This window comes from Vulpes lagopus, chromosome 8, assembly GCF_018345385.1.
Source record: "Vulpes lagopus strain Blue_001 chromosome 8, ASM1834538v1, whole genome shotgun sequence".
NCBI lineage: Eukaryota > Metazoa > Chordata > Mammalia > Carnivora > Canidae > Vulpes > Vulpes lagopus.
Genome location: NC_054831.1, coordinates 120,753,384 through 120,777,537, shown reverse-complemented (window position 1 = coordinate 120,777,537; position 24,154 = coordinate 120,753,384). Strand labels below are relative to the sequence as shown.

The 24,154-nt window shown below is 52.8% G+C and overlaps 1 protein-coding gene across 1 annotated transcript in view; it reads left to right on the top strand.

Annotated features, from left to right (window-relative positions):
* The first annotated feature begins 9,388 nt into the window (after positions 1–9,388).
* The window catches only part of EPB41 (erythrocyte membrane protein band 4.1), a 200,403-nt gene continuing 185,637 nt past the window's right edge, over positions 9,389–24,154 (top strand). The window contains exon 1 of the mRNA XM_041764995.1: positions 9,389–9,640. The gene's annotated coding sequence lies outside the window, so the exon portion shown is untranslated. The remainder of the gene's footprint in view (positions 9,641–24,154) is intronic.

Sequence of the window (24,154 nt, the reverse complement as noted above, 5' to 3'; positions counted from 1 at the left end):
GCCTGGCTCAGTCAGTAGAGCGTGCGACTCTGGATCGCAGGGTGTAGAGGTTACTTACGAAAAAAATCTTAAAAGGAAAAACAAACCCATTTGATGGGAGACATACACAAGGCAGCTGCAGCCACTTCTTAAAGCATGCCCAAAGCAAAGCTGGCTTCCAGAAGCCCCCTCTCTCCCCCAACCCTTCTGAATTGGCTCCCCCTTCTCTGCAGCCTACCTCCAATCTCAGTCCCTCGTCCTCCAGAGCCTTGCCCACCCCACATGCCTCCTGGGCCTCCCACTAACTCCCCCTGCTTTTTCCCCTCCACCCAACCCCACTTCCATCCCATGCTCCTGCCCTACAGTGGCCCTTCTTTTGGCCATAGAAGCCCTGAAGTTCCTCTGGGTGCACTCAGGGAAGCCCTGGGTGTGGGGTTTGATGCCCCAAGAGACCTCCCCCCCTCTCAGTGGTGGCTGCTTCTCATGGGTAATAAGTAATTCTCTGGAAGGGAAATTCCTGACTCAGGAGCTACCTCCCCCCAGGTGTGACCAGGTCTTTAAGAGGGCATCAGGGGGATCCCTGGGTGGCTCAGCGGTTTAGCGCCTGCCGTTGGCCCAGGGCGCAATCCTGGAGACCTGGGATCGAATCCCACATTGGGCTCCCGGTGCATGGACATGGAGCCTGCTTCTGTCTCTGTCTCTACCTCTCTCCCCCCCCCCCCCCCCGTGTGACTAAAAAATGGAAATAAAAAGAAAGAGGGCATCAGGGCGTGGAGCCTCTCTTCCTTTGTCAGGTAACCTCCCGTCTGAGACCCTTAGCCTCAGCCGGGCTGCCCTGCCCACCCCAGGCAGGCCTGCTGTGTCAAGGTAACTAGCACCAGCGCAGGTGGGCTGCCCTGACCCAACCGGGATCTCAGCCCCCGTCAGCTGCAGACGGTTTGGGCGGGGTGGGGGGCATGGGCCGGGCTGCAGACCGCCTGGCCTCACCTTACTCACAGGGAGGGACTCAGGTGAGGACGACTTCACAGAGGTCTGGCTGTGCCCAGAGCTTAACTCCCCATGGGGCTCGGAAGAACGGCTCTGAAGGGCGTGTGTGTGTGTCTGTGTGTGTGTGTGTGATTGCACAGCACATGTGAGAGCACCTCGGTGTTTCTGTGACTGCGCACAGTGCAGACCTTTCATTCGGCTTTGTGTATGCCCTGAAAAGCATATCCGCATGGCCACTCTGGGCATCACTTTCTCTTTTGTAAAACGTGGTATTTTTATTTTTTATTATTTTTTATTATTTTTTAAAACGTGGTATTTTTATAGCTAACTTACCAGGACTCCCCTGGAGGACCCGGTGAGGCAACAGCTGTACGTGGTAAGCAGGGCAGTGTCATTGATGGGGAAACGCAGTCTGCCCCTAAGCCCCTAACTTTCCATAGGTCCCAGTTGCTTGAAAACTCCAGATGACCTCTCCTGCCCCTTCCCACTGGGGATTCCAGGAGTCGAAGTCCCATCTTGCCTGCATGCGACCTCCAACTCCCTCAGAGGCAGGCAAGGATGCACTTCAGGAAGAGGACTGCCAAGGCCCAGCCCAAGGGCAGGCAGTGCTCCGAGCAGTGCAGCAGCAGGGCCGACCACAGTCATGAGCCAACTTTGCCGCCCTTCCAGGTCAGCTCCGCTCCCTCTGCCTCCAGGAAGCCTTTTCTGATTGCTCTGGACTGACCCTTCGCCCTGTTTAGACCCCCGACAGCTGCTATCTGGGCACCCACAGCATTGTCATATGCGAACCCTGCCCCTCCCTAAGGGGAAAGGAGAAGCCCATGAAAAGGGACACAGGTGTTTTCCCAATAATGTTTATGGTTATTACAGAATGCTCATCATAAAAACCAGATAAGTTTGGAAAGAACAGGCAAAAACATCAGTCATGGTTCCCCATTCTGTTAACATGTGAGTGTTCTTCTCTACCCCGGGGGGGGGGGGGGGGGGGAGGTACAGGTGATTCCAGAGCTCTCTGAGATGGGGTATTTGCTGTGTGTCACTGTGTGCCTGGCTGCGGGACTCACTGCATGTTCCAGGGGGCCAGGACCAAAAAAGTCAAGAGATTTCACTGAGTGTGTGTGTGTGTCCATACATGTGACACAGTCACATGCATATAGACCCACAGACTCGGAGGCCACATGTACACACCTGACGCACAAACATCCTCCCCGTGCACACACACCTTCTCTTACACAGACTCCTTCCTGGCACTTGTACACGGATTGCTCACAATCACGTGCACACGTGCGTTCATACCGCAGGCACGCACACACTCCTCTCCTACCGGGGCACCCACTTTTATACACCTAGGTTTGTACACTGGAAGACGGCCCACCAGCTGGTCCCGGGAGAAAGGCGGCAGGCGGGCTCATTTCGCAGACGCTGCTGCCGCCTACCGGCCACACGTGGCATCGGCACCCTTATTAGTTCACCCGTTTGCCGGGACTGCGGGGTGGGGCTCGTCCGCCTCCCGGGCCCCACCGCATCCCTGCAAGCTGGGGGCTGAAGCTGGTTCCTGAAGGGGGCCCTGGAGCGAGGGAAGCATTCTGTTGGAAGACACTGGGTGAGTGTGGGCTGGCCGGGAACGATCACTGGCCACCCAAAGTCATAATAACGATTTCAAGTAAATAATTCTAAACACGAAAGTATTTTTATTAGGGGAGGCTGTTTATAATTTTTAAATTATTTAGTTATTTATTCATGAGAGATGCAGAGAGAGAGAGAGAGAGAGAGAGAGAGAGAGAGAGAAGCAGAGACACGGGCAGTGGGAGAAGCAGGCTCCACGCAGGGTCCTGGGACCCCCGGACCACGCCCTGGGCTGAAGGCAGGCGCCAAACTGCTGAGCCACCCAGGGATCCCCTAAAAGATTTTTGTTTATTTATTAATGAGAGACACACAGAGAGAGGCAGAGACATAGGCAGAGGGAGAAGCAGGGTCCCTTCTGGGACTCCATCCCAGAACCCCAGGATCACGACCTGAGCCAAAGGCATTCAACCACTGAGCCACCCAGGTGCCCCAGGGGAGGCTATATAATGCAAGGTGGGTATTTTTAACAAATGAGGAGATGGAGGCTCAGGGCAAATGACTTGCCCAAAGTCACACAAGAGCTTCCTCTGTTGCTCTGAAGAGAAAGTGAAGGAAGATACAGCAAAGCTGAAAATCTTTATAAGCTGGAGAGACCCGGTGCAGATCTCACCCCCAGGGGGACCAGAAGAAGTGCCCAGAGGTGGAGGAGGTCGACCTGGAGGGATGGTTTCTCTACCTCAGAAGGTTCCCCTACCCTGAACCATTGCCTCAGATTCATTCAATTCAACTAATATTTATTTACAGTGTGGCAGGCTCTGGGCTCAGACTGAGGGTGAGCAGTGCACGAGCAGAGGAAAGTCTAGTCTCTGCCCTCACCCCGGTGTGGCAGCCCCAAAAGGGCCCCTTCCTTGCTCTCCCACCCCCAGGGAAGGGGCTGGGACCCCTCTGAACTTCTCTTTGCTGGCTGTGATAAGTGGATGGGGGACCTGGAGTGACAGAAGGGAGATGGGGGGGGGGTAGTTCGCCCAGCCGTCCAGTGTTGAGATTGAGCCAAGAGCCTCCGACCTACAGTCAGGCAGACCTACGTCTGCATCAAGCCTCAGCCATGAACTAGAACTAGTCCAATCGCTTAGTCTCAGGTCAGCTACAGCAAAGGTAGGTGACCTTCCAACAGTGGTTCCGACTCATGGTTCCTCAGAAGGGAGCCCAAGCAGAGGGCGCCCCACACATCCCCTCCCGCCCAGCCCCCCTTCCCTGTTTCCCACTTTAGGATTATGAGATGAAGCGAGTTCGACAGCCCCTTGGAGCACTTGACCTCTAAATTATCCTCAGGCCTCAAAGTTGTAAGACTCAGTCCGTGTCTTACCAGATTCTCAGATGATGAGGTAGAGGAGGGCTGGGACCAGGTCTGAGTCCTCTCACCAGGCCCCCAATCCCGCAGGCCCGGCTGTAAGAGGAGGGGCTCAGGATGTGTCCATCCGAGATCACACATGTGGGTGACACCAGGCTCACAGCACTGCAGGGATTCAGCCAACAGCTCTGAACTGACTAAAGACTGCTGTGCACACCTAGTGCCCGCGCTGCCCGAGGAGGTAAGGGCAGCCCGGGAAGGCTGCCCGGGGGCTTATGGGGTTGGACCTCTGTGCCTAGAAAGCAAAGAAGGGTTCAGCTGGGTGGAACAGAGGCCGTCTGAGCAGTCCTGGCTGGAGCAACCCAACTGTTAGGATGTGGCCACAGAGAAAGTGGAGTGAGTGTGGACTCACTTTCAGATAGAAGTTCTGGAAGATCTGGGTGAAAGGCCTGCGTGGGATGGTATGGGGTGGCGTGGGAGGGAGACAACCCAGATTCTTCCCTGGCTTCAGAATCTCCAAATCTCCTGTGGGGGGACCCCATACCTGACTCACTGTGTGTCCTAGGCAGTGATCAAGACTTCACACTAGCATGGGCCCTAGAGGAATCCTGACTTTGTGTTCACAAGGTCATGTATTTCTGTAAAATTTGCAAAAATAAAATATATTAAGTTGCATTGGCTAAGATCTTTCCACTCTGACTTCCTTTCCTTCCCATTTGTGTCCTACAGCCCTGAGTGGCTACAGGCATCTTGTATCCTTAACCTTTCGTTCTTTTTTTCCTTTTTTTAAAAAGTAGGCTCCATGCCCCATGTGGGGCTTGAACTCACAACCCCAAGATTGAGAGTTGCATGCTCTATGGGCTGAGCCAGCCAGGGGTCCCTTCATTTTTTTTTTCTTAAAGAGGCCCCCAGATAAGCTTTAGGCCCCTACAATCCCGGATCCACTGGGTCCTCCCTTTTCCCAGTCGCAAAGACAGGGCAAGGCTGTGAAAGGTCTCCACAGGAGTCCAGATAATCTCCTTGAGTCCTCTTGAAGGCACTGAGAATTGAGGAGCAAGAAGAGACTTGCCTGGGGTCTCACAATCCAGGTCAGACCCACCTGGGCGCCCTCCCTTTCACTGACTCCTGCAGACCCCTTGCTCGGAGAGGGGCTACCCGCTCAGGAAGCCGGGAGAGCTGGGCTCTGTGGCTCCAGGACCACGAGGTGGCAGCAGACACCGTGTTTCCTTCTCCCCGGAGCCGGTTCCTCCGTCGTTCTCGGGCCTCACGGAGCCTGAAATCTCGGCAAGCGGGCAAATCTCGGCAAGCGGGCAAGCCGTTTCCTTCAACTCTTTCCTGCCATCTCAGGAAACAGGGAGTCCCCGCCTCCGGCTTACTGGCTGAATAATGGTGAGCAGAACACTTTGCTTCTCGAAACTTCATTTTACTCATCCATATAATAGGGATATCTTAGCGAAGCACCAGCAGATATATGATAAGCTCACCATTAGCAACCACTGCTCATTCAATGGGGGCTTCTGGAGATGGTGCCTTCCCTGAGGAGTTCTCCCAGTGGGACTGGCCCCTTCCCCACACTGGAGCAAACCCAGAGGAACTCCTAGGAGGCCAGGCCTTCCAGAGCCCTTCAATGTTCATTGGTGGGCAAGCACCCTCTGCACCCATGCCTGGGTCCCTCCCCGGACTAGGGCATCTGACTTGGCTTTTCCTCCATCCTTCTCTTATAGGGAGCTCTGTAGCCTTGTGCCCACCTCAATGTCATCCTGGGGATCCACCCCAGGCTTCAAATGGATTGTCCTGGGGTGGGTGTGGGGGTCCTTGAACCAAAGCCTGCCAATTCTCCCTCTCCTTCCGACCCTCCTGGAAAGACTGCCACACCCCTGCCAGGACATGGCTGTCTCTACCTCAAAGACCTCTTGGCTATCCCCAAGTCTTCTACCCTCACCCCACCTGGCCCTGTCTAAACCCGGCATCCACTCTGTGCCAGACATACCAAAGTGGTTTTTGTTCCCAGCGCACAACCTCACCATCCAGGCCTTTATGCAGGCTGTTCCTCCGCCTGGAGCACCCTCTTCCATTTCCATATAGGAAATCCATCCCTTAAAAATCTAGCTGGCAGGCCACCTCCTCCAGGCAGCCTTCCCTAATCCCTCAGTTGGGACCCTTTCTCCTCTCTGGGCTCCGGGTATAATGTTTCTTTAAGGCCCTTCTCATAGGAGGCCATGAATCACAACGGGACTGTCCATTATGTTTGGAGAGCAACCTTGTTTACCAATGGTTTTCCCTTTTAGTGTCTTGGACTCAGGAAAGGCAGGCAGGGTAGTGCCATTACCTCATTTGACTGACACAGAGACAGGCTAGGAGAGAAATATGACTGGTCAGGTCCCACACTCTCCCTTAAATGGTGGTCAGGACTGTGAGCACAACAGATCCCAGACACTCCCCCTGCTTCAAGCCTGAGCTTGCCGGTCTCCACCATTCCTTGTGGCCTGGTCTTGTGACTCTCTTCCCCTCTTTGACAGAGCAGGGTGCCAGCCTGTTTTGAATAACGTGCTCAATAAAGTTTTGTTGAAGCAACAGATGCTCCCACATTGGCCCTGGCCCCTCTGCTTAGCCCCCAGCCTGTCCCCTGGCCTCTTTATCACCCAACTCAAGACCCAATCACCCAATCCAAGCTGGTGGCAGTGCTCAGGCTCTGGCAGGATAAGGAGCTGGCTGGAGGCCCAGGAAACTCAGCAGAGGAGGGGGGACACAAACAGGTGCCTTCCCCTGCCCCAGAAGCTTATCAGCGTCCCACAGGCTCCAGGCAGACTAGGTGCTCGGCTTATGGAGGAGATCTGCCCTCTGCTTGTCACCTTCACGCCCTCCACTGGTCTTGAGCTGCATGACCTTGGGTTGTCACCTCCACTCTCAAGTCTCAGTCTTTAGAACACTTGAGGCCATAAACATTCGGTGAGATCCAATGAGAGTGCATGTTAAAATAACAGCAGTCTCTAAACGGGAGTTGTCTCCTCTGGAGGTCTTCCAGACAGGGAGCAGCTCAGGTAAGGAACTGCTCCCTACAGTCTGGGAAGGGAGGTGGAGGCTTCACGGGCACAGGTACTGGGGGCAGGAGGGCCTGAAGTCCAGGCAGCGACAGCACCACAACCCCCTCCTCCCTCCGCAGTGGCCAACAGGGTCAGGTTCACCCACCCAAGTGCAGAAGTCACCTCAACAAGAAACGCACAGAGGCTGCCTAGGCAGAGAGGCCGTGGGGCCCAGCAGAGCTCTCTCGGTCTCCAGGGCCTGGGGGAGGCGGGAGGGGGAGGGGGAGGACCTGTTTATAAGACACAAAGAGAGAGGGTCACACCGAGTCACACCCTTTATGCAAACTCACCAACAGGACACGCCGTGACACACATGCACCCCCGCCCCTCCACACACACACACACAAGTACAGAGAGAAGAGAGCCACACACGCGATCAAGATCACAAACACAACCCCGCTTGCACGCCCCACGCACAGACTCGGAAACCCGGAGCCCTCCCCGGCCACCCCAACACACGCGTTCACGGGCACTTATCAGGCCGGGGCAGGCGCTGGCGCTGCTGAGTCACCCGCGCGGCAGCTCGGCCCGGGAGCCGGAGCCGCGAGCCCGCCCCGGCCGGGGAGGGGCGGGGCCTCGGAAGGGCCTCCCGCGGCTCTGCGGGATTCTCCTCGCCCCGCCCCCGCCCCTCCCCCCGGCCCGGGCGGAGCCTCGGGGCGCCGGCGGGAGAGGAAACCCCTCTGCAGAGACCGAATCTGGGCGTTCACAGCCTGCTCTCTCCTGGGTTGCCTGAATACATGTGGGAGCAATTAAAAAATAATACTGGATGCATTACTCGGTATTTGCATATGTATTTTCATCCTCTCATTTAATATTTGCAACAGCCCTATATAAAGTTTGGGCGATTATTAATCCCATTTCACACCCGAGGGAAAGTAACTTGCCCAAAGGCCGCACAGCGGTAAAAAACGCAGGGCCCTGACTCAACTGCTTCCAAAGCCCAAGCTCGTAACCACTGGGCATTACTACCAGTGGGCAGGTGAAACTGTACGCACGTGAAAGGTGTGTCAATATCCTTAGGAGCCTGTATGTGTGTGTTAGCTTTCCCTGCGCGGTCGACAGGGCTAGGCACCCCTGAAAGGGTTCTCAAGTGTCCAGATTTCTGGCTAAAGGAACTAAAGCTTCTCTGGTGCTTTGGAGCCCGCCCACCTATATCAGAAAGTATCCGCTAGGCTAGATGGAGGGGCTCAGTTAGACCCTCTGCTAGACTGTGAGCTTCTTGAAGGCAGGGACCAGGGCCCTGAAGCCTAAAACAGGACCTGGCTTGGACCCCGTAGTGAATTTGGTGGGGGCAATACCTTAACTTATGACCTTGATATAAAATTAACATCAATAATAAGTGCTAACACTTTTTGGATGCTCGTGAAACTGGCACTGTTCTTAATACGTTATATGGATCATTTCACTTAATTCTCACAACAACCCTTGAGGAAAATACTTTTTTAAAAAATATTTTATTTATTTATTTATTTATTTATTTATTTATTTATTTATTTATTTAAGAGAGAGAGAGAGAGAGCATGCGCCCACCCTGGGGGTGGAGACAGGTGGAAGGTGAGCGAGAGAATCTTAAATGGACTATTTCTGAGCTCAAAACCCCACACAGAGATCCTCAATCCCAGGACTCTGAGACCACAACCTGAGTGGAAACCTGGGGTCAGATACTCAACCCACTAAGCCATCGAGGCGCCTTGGGGAAAATAACCTTTGCTAACCCCATTTTACCGAGGAGGAAGCTGGTTTGGAGAGGGTTGTCCAAATCAAGGGCAGCGCTGGGGATGGAGACTCAGGCAGTTTGATTGCAGGGCCCATCTAATAGGAAGACCACTGAACTCCCAGGAAGTCACTTGCCCCCAATGGGCCTGAGTTTTCCCCATCTGCCAAAAATGAGGTAGTGAGGGAAGTGGTTTGGCCCAGTGATTTATGTAAGCCCATCCAGTGCTGATGGGATGGACCATAAGGAGGCAGAAAGTCTCCGACAAGAGTGGCAAGATGGGGATGAAAGGAACAAGAAACCATATTTACTGGACGCTATTGATTGTGTGCCAAACCTGTGCTTCGCACTTAACACATTATCATTAATTCTCAGAAAAGTATTGCAAGATGTATAGTTGAGGAAACAGATTCAGAGAAGTGACTTGCTCAAGGTCACACAGGACTAAATGGTGGGACAGGTGATCCAGGTGAGTCTCACCAGGGTCACTTCCTCAGGTTCCCTACAGCCAACTCCCTTCCTACCACCCTTCCAGCCCTTAGGTTAGAGGGCAGCACCACGTGGCAAATTGCATCATACTTTTGCCGTGTGACGTCAGACACCACACCACCCAATCCAGGAGCTCCTTACCCAATCCTCCCCTGACCCTCGGGTCAACTCGGGGCCGTTCGGAGCTCGGCGTCGGCTCAGACCGCACCTGCAGCCCCAGCCCTTTCCCGGTTGCGACGCTCGCACTTCTCGGCCCCGTCCTCCTCGCCGCCCCGCCGATTGGCAGTTGCCTGCGCCAATCAGGAGGCCTCCCGGGCCGGGGGCGGGGCCTCACTCCGGAGTTGCCCTGTCAGTGCAGGTGGAGGCCCCCGGCGGGGCAAAGTGGCAGGAACCTCTTAAAGGGCGAGAGCGGCGGAGAGCGAGAACGCGGCCCGGCCCGGCCCGGCCAGGTCCCCGCCCCGTCCGGCCCAGGTGAGCCTGGACCGTCTGGGGACGATCCCGGGTCCCCGGGAGGGACGGGGTGAGGGACAGACGGACCCACTCCCGCGGGCCCGCGCCGTCCCGGTAGGGGCGAGACCTGGGTCTGAGGGTCAGGGGAAGGGGCTCTCAGGGTCCCGGCTTCCAGGGTCCGAACTGGGGTCCGCAGGGGAGACGTCTCGAAGTTCAGGGTGCAGGGAGGGGCGCGGGCGAGAAGAGAGGGGTCCGGGAGCTCGGGGCCCGGGGCTGCGCTTGCCGCTGGAGGTCCCAGGAGGTCGCGGCCCGTCTGGGGCGGGGGTCCCGGGCCAGGTGCCCGCGGGCGGCTCCCTGCGGAGTGCTGCGGCCCCAGGTGCCCCCCCAGCCCCGCCCTGTCCGGCCCGCCTGCCCCCGCCGGGCCCGCCGCAGCGCTGGCCCGGGTGGGAGGGCGGGCGGCGCGCGGCGGGAGGGGGGCCCCGGGGCCTGGAACCCCGCACCCGGCCCGGCCCTTACGTAACTGACTTTGAGTTTCCGGACTGAGGGACCCGCGAGCCGGGGTGCCAGCTGCGCCGCCAGGGTGGCCCTCCTGTCGCCGCCCCGGCCCCGCACGCTCCCTTCCAGGCTCGGCCTCGGCGACTTTCCTGTGGGTCTCAGGCTCCGGCTTGCTCTCACCCCCGATTCCCGGTGTCCCTCATCTGTCCTCTCGCTCTCTCTGCGGTCCTGTCCTTATCCTTAGTCTTTCTCATCCTAGCCCGCACTTTCCCGCAGACCCCCACCTCTTTGGGGGTAGAACAAAAGTTCTCCCCCTTGGCAGATTGGAGGCAGGATTTGTACAGACAGACCCCAGCCCAAGATTGCCCCCGAAGGGGGGAGGGTAGAACTATTCCTGTAGGGTTGGGGGAGGTTATTTCAAGGCCCACGGCTTCCCCCCGGGTGTGAGAGCTGCTGAATGTGACCCCTCAAGTCCCCAGACTAGGGCTGAAGGCGGTTCCTTCTCTGCTTCTGGAGCCCTTTTCTCCAGAAGGAGGAGGCTTGGGGAATGCCTGGCCAGGCCTGGTGCTCAGGGCAGCTGGGAGTCCCTGAGAGCGCTGCCTGGTGTCAGGTCTGGGGCAGATCCTCAGCTACTGAAGGGGAGAGGGAGGGGCCAGAGCACTGGCACGGAGCCCCTGAGGTCTCGGCAAGCTCCCTACCTTCACCCCAGTTACAGGCCTGGGCAGGAGGCTGGGCGTGGGGAGGGGATCAACAAGAGGAGGTCAGAGGACTTTTGCATGGGGATAGGGGGAGGGTGGAGATAGAGGTGACAGACTGGCAGGTCTGAGGAGCATGTATGTGCTGGGGTCACCCCCTGCCTTCAACGCCCTTCTGAGTACCAATGAGACAGACACCTCAGAAATAACTCCTGTACTCTACCGCTTTTGGGTGTGTGTAGACAAGCTGTTATAGCAGCCACGAGGTGGGAATGATTAATTCTGACTGGGACTGTGGAAGGAGAGAGGTGGAAGGTTTGGGAAGAAGGGGATCCAGAAGCTTTAGGGAGCAGAGAGGCGGGGGAAAGGAGACATCTGGTTCCCTGCAGGCTTCACATGCAACAGAACTGGGTTTAAATCTTGGCCCTGCCACTTTGCTGTGTGACCTTGCACGAGTCACTTCACCTCTCTGAGTCCCAGAGTTCTTCCTCAGTCAATAATCCAGACCTCACAGGCATTAGCAGAATCAAATGAGATAATAGTGTGCAGTGACCAGAATGAGAGCTGGTCTGGGAGGAGGCCAGTGGAGGGTGTTTTAAGAAGGAAAATGGAGTGAGGAAGCTCTGAGGTTTCTCTGCGTATTAGGAGTCAGGCAGGGCCTGCCAGGTTCCAGCAATGTGTGGTGTAGCTGGAGCACCTGCATGTGGGGGCGATCCTTAGGGAGGTGAAGAGGTGCCACACCCATCGGTCTCCTGATCAGCCCATCCCTTCACTGCTTAGACTAGGCTGACCTCCCTCCGGGAGGTGCAGGTGCCAGTAGAAGCTCCCAGGGCTCCCAGGCTGCCGCACCCGCTAGGCCAGTGGGGGTGGGGCCCCTGGTAGGGCAGGGCCGGCACCCCCTCTGCAGAGTGGACCCTGGCCAGGAGCCTGGCTGGCTGTGCTGGGCAGGAATATCCCAGCCTGGCTGGGAAGATGCTGACGCTGTATAGGCCTCTGGAGGCCCAGAGCTCAGCTGCCTGGGGTTGTGCCCAGGGGATGGGACCCAGACTGCAGGGTGAGACAGAGGCCAGGGTGGAAGTGAGGAAGGGAGATGCAGGGAGACACCTCTGGAGGGGGAGGCTGAGCAGAGCTTCTCTGCAGAGCCAGAGAGCAACTGCAAGGGTTGGTCCCTAAGCCCTTCCTGAGCACCACATATGGGTCTGCTAGCCGCAGAGCTAAATAGGGTACCCACAAAGGGCTCACCATAAAGGTCATGGTGGCCTTTGTTGGGGCTTGCAGAATAGATCTTTGTGATAGTTCCCCAGTGGGGGTGGGGCATTCAGATTTTTCTTGGGGCCTGGGATTCTGATGTTTAGTAAAGAGGGCAGGATTCTACTCCCATATAGTCTATGGGCCCATTGCTTTTCTCCCTGGGTCTTAATTTCTCTTTCTGTGAAATGAGAAGGGAAGATGAGCCTACAGCCTCACAGGGTCTTTCAGCACCCATTATTATAGCTTCCAGGACATGGTTTGGGGTTTTGTCCACCTCTTACAGTCCACCACCCCCATGAAGGCGGGGGGAAGGATGGGGCCAGGGCAAGGTAGCATGTGTGCTGGGCCCTCATGTCCTATTCTTGGCCTGTGTTCTCTAATCATAATTAGAGCCACGTTTACTGTACACTGTGCTCTGTGCTAAGCCTTTAAAATGCTGCATTAACTAATACTTAACAACCCCACGAGGGAGTAGATATTATTCCTATTTCTCAGGAGTTTAGGGTGGTGAATCTACTTGACCAAAGTCACACAGCTGGGGAGTGGCTGGGCTGGGATTTCAACCAAGTTCTGTCTGACCCCAAACCCCAGACTCAACTAGAGGGGAAAATAACCACCTGGTAGGTACCGGCTCCCATAATGCATAGCCTTTACTTCCGGAACCTGCCTGACCCTTACTGGGTGAGCTCAGAGCTCTGGGTTATTTATTCTGGGGAGCTGAGGGATAGGATGCACAGGTGCTCACCAGGCCCATTGTGGGGGGAGAACAGCAGAGGGAGAAACCTTCGGATCAAGGCCCTACTGGGGGTTTCCTCAGAGGGCAGCCCCACCTGATTACTACCCAGGTAAAAGAGTTGGGCACTGAAAACCTACCTTGGATGCTGGACCTACCTGTGGATCTCAGTTTTTCCATTTATAAAGCTTGGATTTTAGTAGTTGAGTGTACACATTCCTTGGTCTATGGGTTGGTGGCTGAAGTTGGTAATGGGGTAAAAGTTTAGAGAGAGGGGTAGGGTAGCAGTGGCTGAGCCTGTGGAAGAAGAGTTTGGTTCAGGAACAGCTCGGATCCTGAGCTGACCATTTGATAAGTATTTCAGATGAAGGGGTGATGCTGGAGAGATTCAGAGTCTTGCCTGGGGCTGTGCAGCTAGAATTACAGACACAAGGGAAGACCTAGAGAACAAAATCCAGGCAGATGCCTTTTGGGATCCTGGCTTGAGCACTTCACTAGGCTTGAAGAGATGAAGTAACACACCTAAGAGCCCACAGAGCAGAGTCCTTGCACTTCATTGTCCTCATCTATAAAATGGGAATAGTCATCACTTTGCCTTGTCTACTTCCTGGGTCATTGTGAAGGTCAAAGGAGATGAGATATTTGTAACATTAGGTGAGAATGCTGGTTATTTTTCAGTCCAAAGTTGCAATTCTGGGTGTTTGTGGGGAATGGACACTTCTGACAGCCCGTCTGCTGAGGGACTGTACCCTAGGGATGCACTAACAGAGAACAGCCCTAAAAATGCCACCACCATGTATTGACTGGTTACCAACATGCCAGGCACTGGGCCCAGAGCTTCACCTCCTTTGTCTCTCTTAATCCTTACCTTGTCAGGCAGGTGATGGCCTGATCCACACCTTCAAAATCTATGCCTACAGCTCCCTGTAATGATAGTAGCTACCAGTTATGAACAGTTTACAGGGTGCCAAGCATTGTGCAGAATGTTTTATACATATTAACTCATTTAATGCCCACAGCAACCCTGGAGGTGGGTCCTAATGCTATCTCCATTTTACAGATGACTAATTGAGGCTCAGAGAAGTTAAGAAGACAGGCCCCACGTCACAAAGCTAGTGAGTGCTAGCCAGGGTTTGAACCAGGGTTCATAAGTTTCCTCCTTGAGACAGTTCATCACAGTTGCAATTCATTTCTAAGTTACATGGTTGCCTCCTCACTGCCCTGGATGCCCCATAAGGGCAGGGGCCATGGCTGTCTTCTTCATACCGTATCCCCAACACCCAGCACACCGCAGGTGTTCAGTTAATATTTGTCTACAGGGATCCTGCTGCCTGCAGGGGGCTGGGTCTGGGAGGAGCTCTCGGTGCCATATCAGGTGATCAGATTGCCCACTATAGCCCTCGCAGGGCCCCAGAGGCAGAGCACTGATCTATGGGTTTGATTTAGAATTTTCCCCCTGCCCAGGAAGGATTTTTTCCCCTTGCCCAGGAACAAGCGGGGCCCCAAAGAGCCTCTCTGTTGGTTGTGCTTATGTCTCACTGCTGTTCTTTGCTTCCATGTGTCCCTGTGATCGCTCCACGGCTTCTTCCTGATGGGCTGTGTGACCCCAACGGCTGCTGCTGGGTGAGTACTGGTTTGGCTAAATGACTGCTTCTTGGGCTTGATTCTAATACCTGTCCTGTAGCTCGGAGGCCACTGGGAGGTGTCAAGGGAGCCTAGTGGTAGGGGTGGAAGAACTGAAGGAGGGAGTTCTGTGACAGTTTAGATCCTACCACAACCAGCTGACTTCTCTCCAATGCTTAACACACTGGGTGGTGATTTTTGAGACATGTGACACAATGCAAAGGTCTTTGGGGCCAGACTTGTCAGGAATCCTTATTCTGCCCCTTGGAGCTGGGTGGCTCTTTGCATATCTGTTTCGAATCTCAACATTTACCTGACTCGGATATTTGTTCTTTTCTTCACGTAAGCCCCACTAGGGCAGAGATTCTTGTGTATCTGTTCACTGCTGTATCCCCAGCATCTAGGACACAGTGGCACATAGTAGGTACTCAGTGAATATTTCTGAATGAATGAATGAATTTATTTATTCATTCCCTGTCACTATGCTTCATCAATGTACTTTGTGTTGGGTTAAAGGGCTGATTGCTGTAAAGAGACCAGCATCACAGGGGCTCAGTGAACATGAGTTCTCTCTTTGCTTACTAGACTGGGAGGTCCCTAGGGTGAGGTCTCTGTTAAGTGAGCTCTGGGTCCTCTGAACTAAGGGTGGGGCCGAGGACCACACCCATCAATCAGCAGAGAGAGGACCTAAGCAACCAGACTCAAGGCTCTGCTTAGAACTGGGGAGGGAGCCTCTAGGTTTCACCAGGGCAGCTGGGGAGGTCTGGGGCTGAAGGTGGGAGGTGTGGGGAGGGACTCTGCCTCCCAGTACTGCCACTTTCCTCACTGTGTGACCTTGGACAAGTCATTGACTTCTTTGTCTTGGAGACTTCATCTGTAACATGCATATCATAATGCCTCCCCCACATGGGTGTGGGAAGGAGCCAGTGAGAAGTGCTCAGTACCGGGACCTGCTTGGTAATTGTTGGTTTCTTCCCAGTCCTGAGCTCATTCTGGCAGGGGGCCAAGTAAAGTGTCCCTCTTTTTGGCTGCCTTCTCCTGTTTTAACTTCCCACCCAGCTGGACTAGAATCCAGGAGCCCCGGACTCGCTAGCAGTCTGGCCAGGGCTCTGGGCTGAGGGCTGGGCTCTACCCAGTGTAGAAGTAGTTCAGTGGAGGTCCCAGTCCTTTGGTGGGGGACTTGATTCAGTAATCTACCTTCTCTGGGCCTCAGATGCCTCCCCTACAAAATAGAGTTACTAAAGGACGCTTCCCTTGAAGAATTATTTAATGAGCAAATGGGTGGGTCAGGCATTATTATCACTATTACTTTTGGGTTTGGCTAAGGAGGCTCCAAGGGAGGGCCCTGGAGAATCACATCCTTTCTTGGCCTTGGGATCCTGGGAGTCTAGTCATCGTATGTATTATTGCCATCAGATGTTTCTTATATGCTGGGTGGGTTGTTATATGCTATTTTGGATGCATTATCTCATCTAGCCTTCCTGGAAATACAGGCATTATGGTCCCTGCTTTACAGGTGTGGAAACCGGTACCAAGTAAATCAAATGAGTTACCCAGAGTCACATAGTTACTTAGGGGTAGACCTGGAGCTCAGACTCAAGTCTGCTTATCCCAAGGCCCTAATTCTTAGTATAAAACTTTTTTACCTCCCCCAAGGGGCCAGAGACTGTGCCTGAGTCTGTGCTACCTCTAGTGCTCAGCACGGGGCCCAGTGAGGGCTACAGGACTGCTTCCTGAACACACACACACACACACACACACACACACAATGTACCCCCACTCAGGCCGGTGCTCTAAGAGTTTTGAAGACAGGGGACAACAGAAAGCAGGAGAAGGCCTGGCTCTGAATTCCCCATCTCTTGTTTACTAGATGTATGACCTTCAGCAAGACATTTAACCTCTTAGAATCCTAGCTTCCTTATCTATAAAATAGGGATAATAAAGGAACCTATGTACCTCCTAGAGTTCTTATGAGGATTAAGCAATGCAATGAGGTACACGGTGAGTGCCCGATGACAGTAATTATTGTTGTTATTATATCATTATGAGTGTTATTTTAGGATTACAAAGATAGCCCTCTTGGGACAGTAGAGACCAGGTCTGGGAGGGGCCTGCTGGGGACAGGCAGGTAGCAAGCTAGTCTGACAGGTTCCAAAAGGCACCAGTAGGGTGAAAGGATGGAGGAGGCCTCTCAGAAGTAAGAACACAGCGCCCTTTCCTAGCCATCTGCTTTCCCTCACATCTACTCTGTGCCAGGCCCTGTGCTGGGCATGGGGCACCGAGATGAATCTGTGTGGTGTCTGCCTCCTTACTGTGACCAGCTCAGAGTCAAGCTGGGGGGAAGGACACAGAACTACCACCTCCACCTTTGATTGATGCACTGAAGTGTAAACTGTGAATATCTTCTCAGGCAAAGACCAGGAAAAAGGGCATTCCTAGTGGAGGGAACTGTTTTGCCAAGGTACAGAGTCATGACCTGCACTTGGGGGAATGCAGCTAGCGAAACAGGCTCAGGAGAGTTAGGAGGACTTGTCCCGGTGGTGATGGGGAGCCATCAGACATGAAACAGGGGAAGGACATGGTCAGGTTTATATTTTGGGAGGATCGCCTGGTGTGGAGGACAAATGGGAGGGGGGAGGCAGGGGCAATTCTGCTGGTAAGGGATGCTGAGATGCAGCCTGGGACTGAGCCATGGGATGGGGAACAGTGGGTGGATGTGAGGTTTACTTAGGACCCGAGCCAGCAGGATGTGATCAGGCGCTTCAGCGGGTGGACAAGAGAGGAAAGGGGTTAGAGTATGGGGTGATGGGGCCTGCTGGGGTCTCTGGCTGAGGGACATGTCCAAGAAGAAGAACCAGAGCTGGATTGGGGGGGTGGTAAAAGCCAAACCTGAGGGCACCAGGGCCCATGCCCTCCACTCCTGCCTTGAGGGTCGCTTGTGGTGACCCTGGATGGCCTTACAGGGATAAGAGAGCTCTTTGGGGTGGGGGCCAGGCAGGGGTGTGTGTGGTGCAGAGAAGGCTTGGCTTCTAGCTCTACCAGTATCACTGAATGTTTGCCTGACCTCTAGAAGTCACTCCCGCTCTCTTGCCCGCCTTTTCTGCGCCTTGATAGAGAGGACAAGAAAACCTGTTTTGCCTGCCTCACAGATTGGGTGATAAAATGCAATGTCTAGAGACAACAAATATTTATTGAGCACTGACTGTGTGCTGGATTCTGAGGGGCCCAAAGATGACTCAGATGGGGTTCCTGTTGCACAGGAAGCAAGGAGCGCTTCTGAGCTAGCCCTAGCTGAGTGGGTGGTTAACTCTTTCTAGGCATTGGGTTTTTTTTTTTTTTTTTAAGATTTAATTTATTCATTCAAGAGAGACACAGAGAGAGAGAGAGAGACAGAGACAGAGACACAGGCAGAGGGAGAAGTAGGCTCCATGCAGGGAGCCCGATGTGGGACTGGATCCCGGGTCTCCAGGATCATGCCCTGGGCTGAAGGCAGGGCCCAAACCGCTGAGCCACCCGGGGATCCCCGGCATTGGGTATTTGAACTGGGATTTGAAGAATGAATGAGAGCTCTCTAGGCAGGCAGTAGAGGGAACAACTTTGTAAGCATAGGGAACAGGATGTGTGAAGGTTTGAATCAGCATAATGTGCTCAGGGCTCTTATGTACATACGTGCATACATGCCTACATACACCAGAACAGAGAGGGAGAGGTGATGTGGTGATGGGAGAGGAGGCTGGACCCAGATCATGCAGAGCTTTGGGGACAGTCACTTTGGAGGTGGTCACCCTCATAACTGCCTGCTCTCTTGAGACTGCTGGAGCCCTTTCCACCTTGTTCCCCTCTATCTCCCCATCCCTCACCCCCACCCCAGTCAGTCCCAGTGGCTGCCTCTCTGGGGAGTCAACAACCTGGCTAGCTAGCTAGCTATGATGCTTATGAGCTGTGTAGTCGGCCTTCATCACCTGCCCTCTCTGCACCACTGTTCACCTTAGTAAAATGGGGACAGCAGGTCCTCCTCATGGGGAGGGGTGGCAGCTATGGCCAGATAATCCCCACCCATGGCCTTGCACAGTCATGGGCACCCTAAGGGGCTCCAGTTCAGTCATCAGTATTTGGATTTTCAATCTCTTTGCTCCCCCCTGCTTGCTTCCCCTGCCCGCCTCTCCTGGCAGCTGGCTCTGGCCAACAAAAGGAGGAAAGGATTAAGAAACAAGCCCAAATCTCCAGAGGGGTCCTGGCCCACTGCCCAGCTCGCCCCCATCTGCCCCTTGCCCCCCTTGGCCTCAGGCCCAAGGACTCTCAGTCTTGAGGCCTGGGCTCCCCCCAACTCCCCACCCCAGGGGCCCCTTCCTGGCTGGAGGCCAAAGCCAGCAGCCTTGAAACAGGGACAAATATTTTGAAAATCTGTGGCTTTATTTTTTTCCCCTGGAAGCTGATAACCAGGCCCTTTTTTTTCTGGGTGATGGGGAGAAGAGTTAAGTGTGATGTCCTGTATCTGTGGGAGGCTCCACAGTCTGGGCAGAGCTGGGTCCTGGAGCCCCCTGGATTTTACAGTAGGGGCTCCTGACCACGTCCCTTATAGTACAGATTCAGGAACATCATATCAGAGCAGGGGGCTGATGGTGCAAGGGTCATGCAGCAGGACCCAGGTCTCCAGACCCTGTTTGCACTACACTATGAATGGGTGTGATACAGTGACCTTGGCTGTCACTTCACTTTTTTGAGCCTCAGTTTCCTCTGCTGTAAAATGGGGCTGATTTTACTGCGAAGATTGGCAATGATGCAGATAAAGCACTTAGTCCAGTGTTGAGCACTCTGAGGCTTCAGTGGTCGGGACCCTGGGATCATGACCTGAGCTGAAGGTAGACACTCAGCCTACTGAGCTACCCAGGCACCCTGATACAGTGAACAAATGACACTCAATGAACCAGTGTCAAAGCCAGAGGCTCAGCATCTTTTACCCTCCTCCCCCGCTTCCCCCCCCTCTGGTTGGCTGGAACACTCTAGCCTCACCCTCGGCCTGGCTTTGGCTCCTGCCCCCGGTCCATCCTGCCCTCCTGGCACCTAGCCTGCACTGTCTCTCTTCCAGGAGCCACATGAGGACGGTTTCCCTTTTGCCGCTGCCTCTGGTTAATGCCACTGCAAGCACTTTGGGAAGGCAGTCAGAAGGGTCTTGAATTACCCAGGCCTAGGCTGAGGAGGCAGGGGTGGAGCCTGAGCTTCCTGGAACTGTCCCCTGGGAGCTGGGACAACACGAAGCCTTCTGGAGGTGGGGGAAATGGGCAGGCATAGAAGAGAAAACCTAGTCCACAGCCCCCATGTGGTGGAGTAGAAGGGATGCCAGACTGGGGGCTGGTGGGCCTCATCCCTCCCTTAGCTCTTCACTTGCCCTTGCTGAGCCTGTTCTCTGGTTTATAAAGGGAAGGGGATGGATTGATGTCAGAGGTTTCTACTAATATTATAGGATTAAAAAAAAGGATCTCGAAGCTGACAGACCTAGGTTTAAATCCCAGCTTCACCACTTACCAACTGTGGGACCTCTAGTGAGTTCCACCTCAATGAGCTTTAGTTTTCTCACAAGTAAAATGGGGAAAATATTAGCACCTTCTCTTAAGATTACCTGAGGTGGGGGGGGGGGCGCTAAATTCAGGTAAAATATTCAGTCCAGAGCTGACACATTGGAATTATTGTTGTTGTTATTCCATGATTAGTAGAGACAAGAAGGCCGGTCTGCAAACAGTTCATTGGGAGAGCAGGGCTTGAGAAATTTATTTGTTCATTCATTAATTCACTCGACGGATACTTGGGATTTGCATGGGCAGGACATAGAGAAGAGAAGCAGGGAGGCACCAGCAGCCCGGGGTCAAATAGACCTGCTCATTCTAGCTGTGTGCTGTGGATCAGTTACTTCTCTTCTTTGGATCTCACTCCCTCATCTGGGAAATGGTGAGATGGTGAGCATAATCTTTACCTCCAGAGTTGTCCTAGGCTTAAGAGAGTTAAAGTACAAGTGGGTGATCAGTCTGTATGTGATTCCTTTCCTCTCTCTGCTCTGTCAGTGACTAAATCTATGATCTCAGGCAAGTCCTTGAATATACCCAGCACACTTCCACCCCAGGGCCCTTTCACTTGCTGTGCACTCGCCCTGGAACTCTCTGCCCCCAAATACTTTCATGACTTGCTCTCTCATGTCCTTAATTTTTTTTGTTTAAATGTCACCTTCTCAGTAAGGCCCTTCCATCTTATTTAAAATGGTAACACTCTTTCCTGCCACAACAGGAACATTCCCTATCTTCCCTTTAGGCCTATTTTTTTTTTTCTCTCCATAGAATTTTATCATTCTTTGACTTACTGTATTTTATTGAACACTTGTTTATTGTTTATCCCCCCCCCCCATTGGAATGGTCAGCTCAGTGATGATGGTAATTTTTGTCTGTCTTGTTCAGTGTTATATTCTCTGTACTTAGAAGAGTGGCTCATGGTAGGTGCTAAATAAATAATTGTGGAGTGAATTTTTTTAAAGATTTTATTTATTCATTTGACAGACAGAAAGAGCACAAGCAAGGGGAGCAGTAGGCAGAGGGAGAGGGAGAAGCAGGCCCCTCGCAGAGCAGGGAGCCCGATGTAGGGCTCAGTACCAGGACCCTGGGATCATGACCTGAGCCAAAGGCAGATGCTTAACCAACTGAGCCACCCAGGCGCCTCTTGTGGAGCGATTTAATGAAAAAAAAAAAAAAAAAAAAAAAAAAAAAAAAAAAGAAGCCTCTTCTCTCTGGGTCTAGCACTATGCTGTGCAGATAAATAATTCTCAATAAGTAATTGTACGAGTGGCCGACATGCTCTTCATTTGTCAGATAACACTTTTGGCTGGGTCAACCCTAAAGCCCTTTTGCTTCTGACATTTTCTGCTAGAGCATCAGTTTCGGTTGGAGTGCTCAAATCTTTTGTTCCTGAGACTGAGCTATGCAGAATTTCTAGTTGGGGCTGTTTGGCTGTTGGGCCCACAATGGTTATTATGTCATTATTGGTAATTAGCACGTAGGCCCAGAGGATTGAGCTTTTTGTTTTTCAGCAGAAATCACAGCAGAGAGCTGTGCCAGCCAGGGAAGCCCAGGCCTCATGCAGCTTCCTCTGTAACGACGCCCCCCTTCCCAGCTATGGGTACATGGCATAGGCAGGCCAAGACACAGGTGTTTAAAGCTCTGGGCACCTGGGAAACCCAGGTAGTATCCTGGAAAGTTTCTCTTCCACACCCTCAGCTCTCTATGCTCAAGGGGGTTCTCCAATTCCCCTGGGAGACCTAGGTATAAGGTTTCCAGATACTCAGGAGGCAGGGCATTTTCTGATGCTTAGGATTCAGTAATAATATTGAAGAAACCCTAGGGAAGGAACCCTGGGTTCAAGTCCCTGCTTAGCTGCTTTGTTGTTGGGTCACCATAGGGATATCACTACCTCTTGCTAGGCCTCAGGTTTCTCATCTGTCAGAGAGAGAGACACCTACTTGGCCTCACTGGAAAGAGAGGCAGGATAGTGTAGTGGGCTCATAGAGAGTGCACTATATATCTTTGCTGGTATCAGTACAATGACCATTGTGAAAATGCAGGCAATCTGTAAACTATAAGAAGAGTAATAGCAATAAAGCCAGGAAGATGTAGATTTGTATCCAGACTTGGACACTTATTAGCTGGGTGATCTTGGATAAGTGTTTTACTTCCTTACCTGTAAAATCGGAATTACAGTCATGTCTTTCTCAAGGGACTATAGTGAAGGTTCATTAACATACTGTATATAAGAAGTACTTGGGGGCAGCCCTGGTGGTGCAGTGGTTTAGCACCGCCTTCAGCCCAGGGTGTGATCCTGGAGACTCAGGATCGAGTCCCACGTTGGCTCCCTGCATGGAGCCTGCTTCTCCCTCTGCCTGTGTCTCTGCCTCTCTCTCTCTGTGTCTCTATGAATAAATACATAAGTAAAATCTTTAAAAAAAAAAAGAAGTACTTGGTATACAGCTTTTCTGCATAGATGAGGAAGAGAGGAGAATTGATTTGCTTAGACTCGCATATCATCTCAGTGGTGGAATTGTGATTTGAACTGGGGTCTGCCTGCCTCAAAAGTCCACATTTCTTTTACCTCTTTTTGCCATTACCTATTTATGGGATGATAATAATGGCAATTTTTAAAAAAGATTTTATTTACTTATTTGACAGAGAGAGAGAGAGAGAGAGAGAGAGAGAACACCCAACCAGGGGGAATGGCAGGCAGGGGGAATGGCAGGCAGAGGGAGAGGGAGAAGCAGGCTCCCTGCTGAGCAAGGAGTCCAATGCATGGCTGGATTCCAGGACCCTGGGATCATGACATGAGCTGAAGGCAGACGCCTAACCAACTGAACCACCTAACCAACTGAGCCACCCAGGCACCCAGTGTTGGTTGCTCTTATTGTATGGGACTTGTTCATTCCGTGATCCTCAGTGCCTATAGGAAGGAGATGCTCAGTCCTGCCTGCTTCCCTGTGGCCCCTCCTCTGCCGTCTCCTAGGTGAGGGTTGGGCCAGGCTGATTTTAGCAGTTTTAGAAGGGGCTCAGCTAGTTGGTGGCACCGAGTCTCTCCCCTTCTTTCTTGGGTAGCCCTCTAGAGGATACCTGGGGCCCTGGGAAGAGAGAATTAATGGTTTAAGCTTGAGTGAGCTGGAGGCTTTGCTGGATCAGGGTCATTAGGCTCACTCCAGCTGTCCAGAGAAGGGGGTTAGGGAGGGTCACAGGAGGCCAGATCCTTGAGTCCCTCCTTGAATGTCCCAGGGCTATAGTCAGAAGCAGCCACAACAGCCTTTCCCTAGGGGTGTTGGGACAGATGCTGGTATTGCTCATTCATATCATTTCCAAACTGCTTTTCTGAGAGTGATATGAAAGCAGTGTGGAACAGTGGACAGTAGTATCAGACAGAGCTAGTTTAAGCTGTGTGATGTTGGGTAAATCACCTCATGTCTCTGGGCTGTAGTTTTTCTTTCTTTTAAAGATTTTATTGGGATGCCTGGGTGGCTCAGAGGTTGAGCCTCTGCCTTTGGCCCAGGGCATGATCCTGGAGTCCTGGGATCAGGTCCTACATTGGGCTCCCTGCATGGAGCCTGCTTCTCTCTCTGCCTATATCTCTGACTCTCTTTGTGTGTCTCTCATGAATAAATAAATAAAATATTTTTTAAAAGATTTTATTTATTTATTCGAGAGAGAGAGAGTGTGTGAGAGAGAGAGAGAAGGTGGGGGAGAGAGAGAGAGAATGAACAGAGGGGAGAGGCAGAGGGAGAGGGAGAAGCAGGATCCTTGCTAAGCAAGGAGCGCAATGCAGGACTTGATCCCAGGACCCTGGGATCATGACCTGAGCCAAAGGTAGCCACTTAAGTGACTGAGCCACGCAGGTGCCCTGGGCTGTAGTTTTTCGACTGCAGTTGAAAGTAATATTACTTTGTAGGATTGCTATGAGGTGTAATGCAATAAATGCATATATAATACTTAGTATGTGCCCTGTACTTAGTAAATAACTAATAAATGCAGTTGTCATTATTCTTATTAATAAGTTATATCTAAGGGCCCTTCCAGCTCAGACATTCCTAGGTTTTTATAGCTGTAGAATTCAGCTTGGCTTGTAGCTTTTTTTTTTTTTTTTAAAGATTTTATTTATTTATTCATGAGAGACACACACACACAGAGAGAGAGAGAGAGGCAGAGACACAGGCAGAGGGAGAAGCAG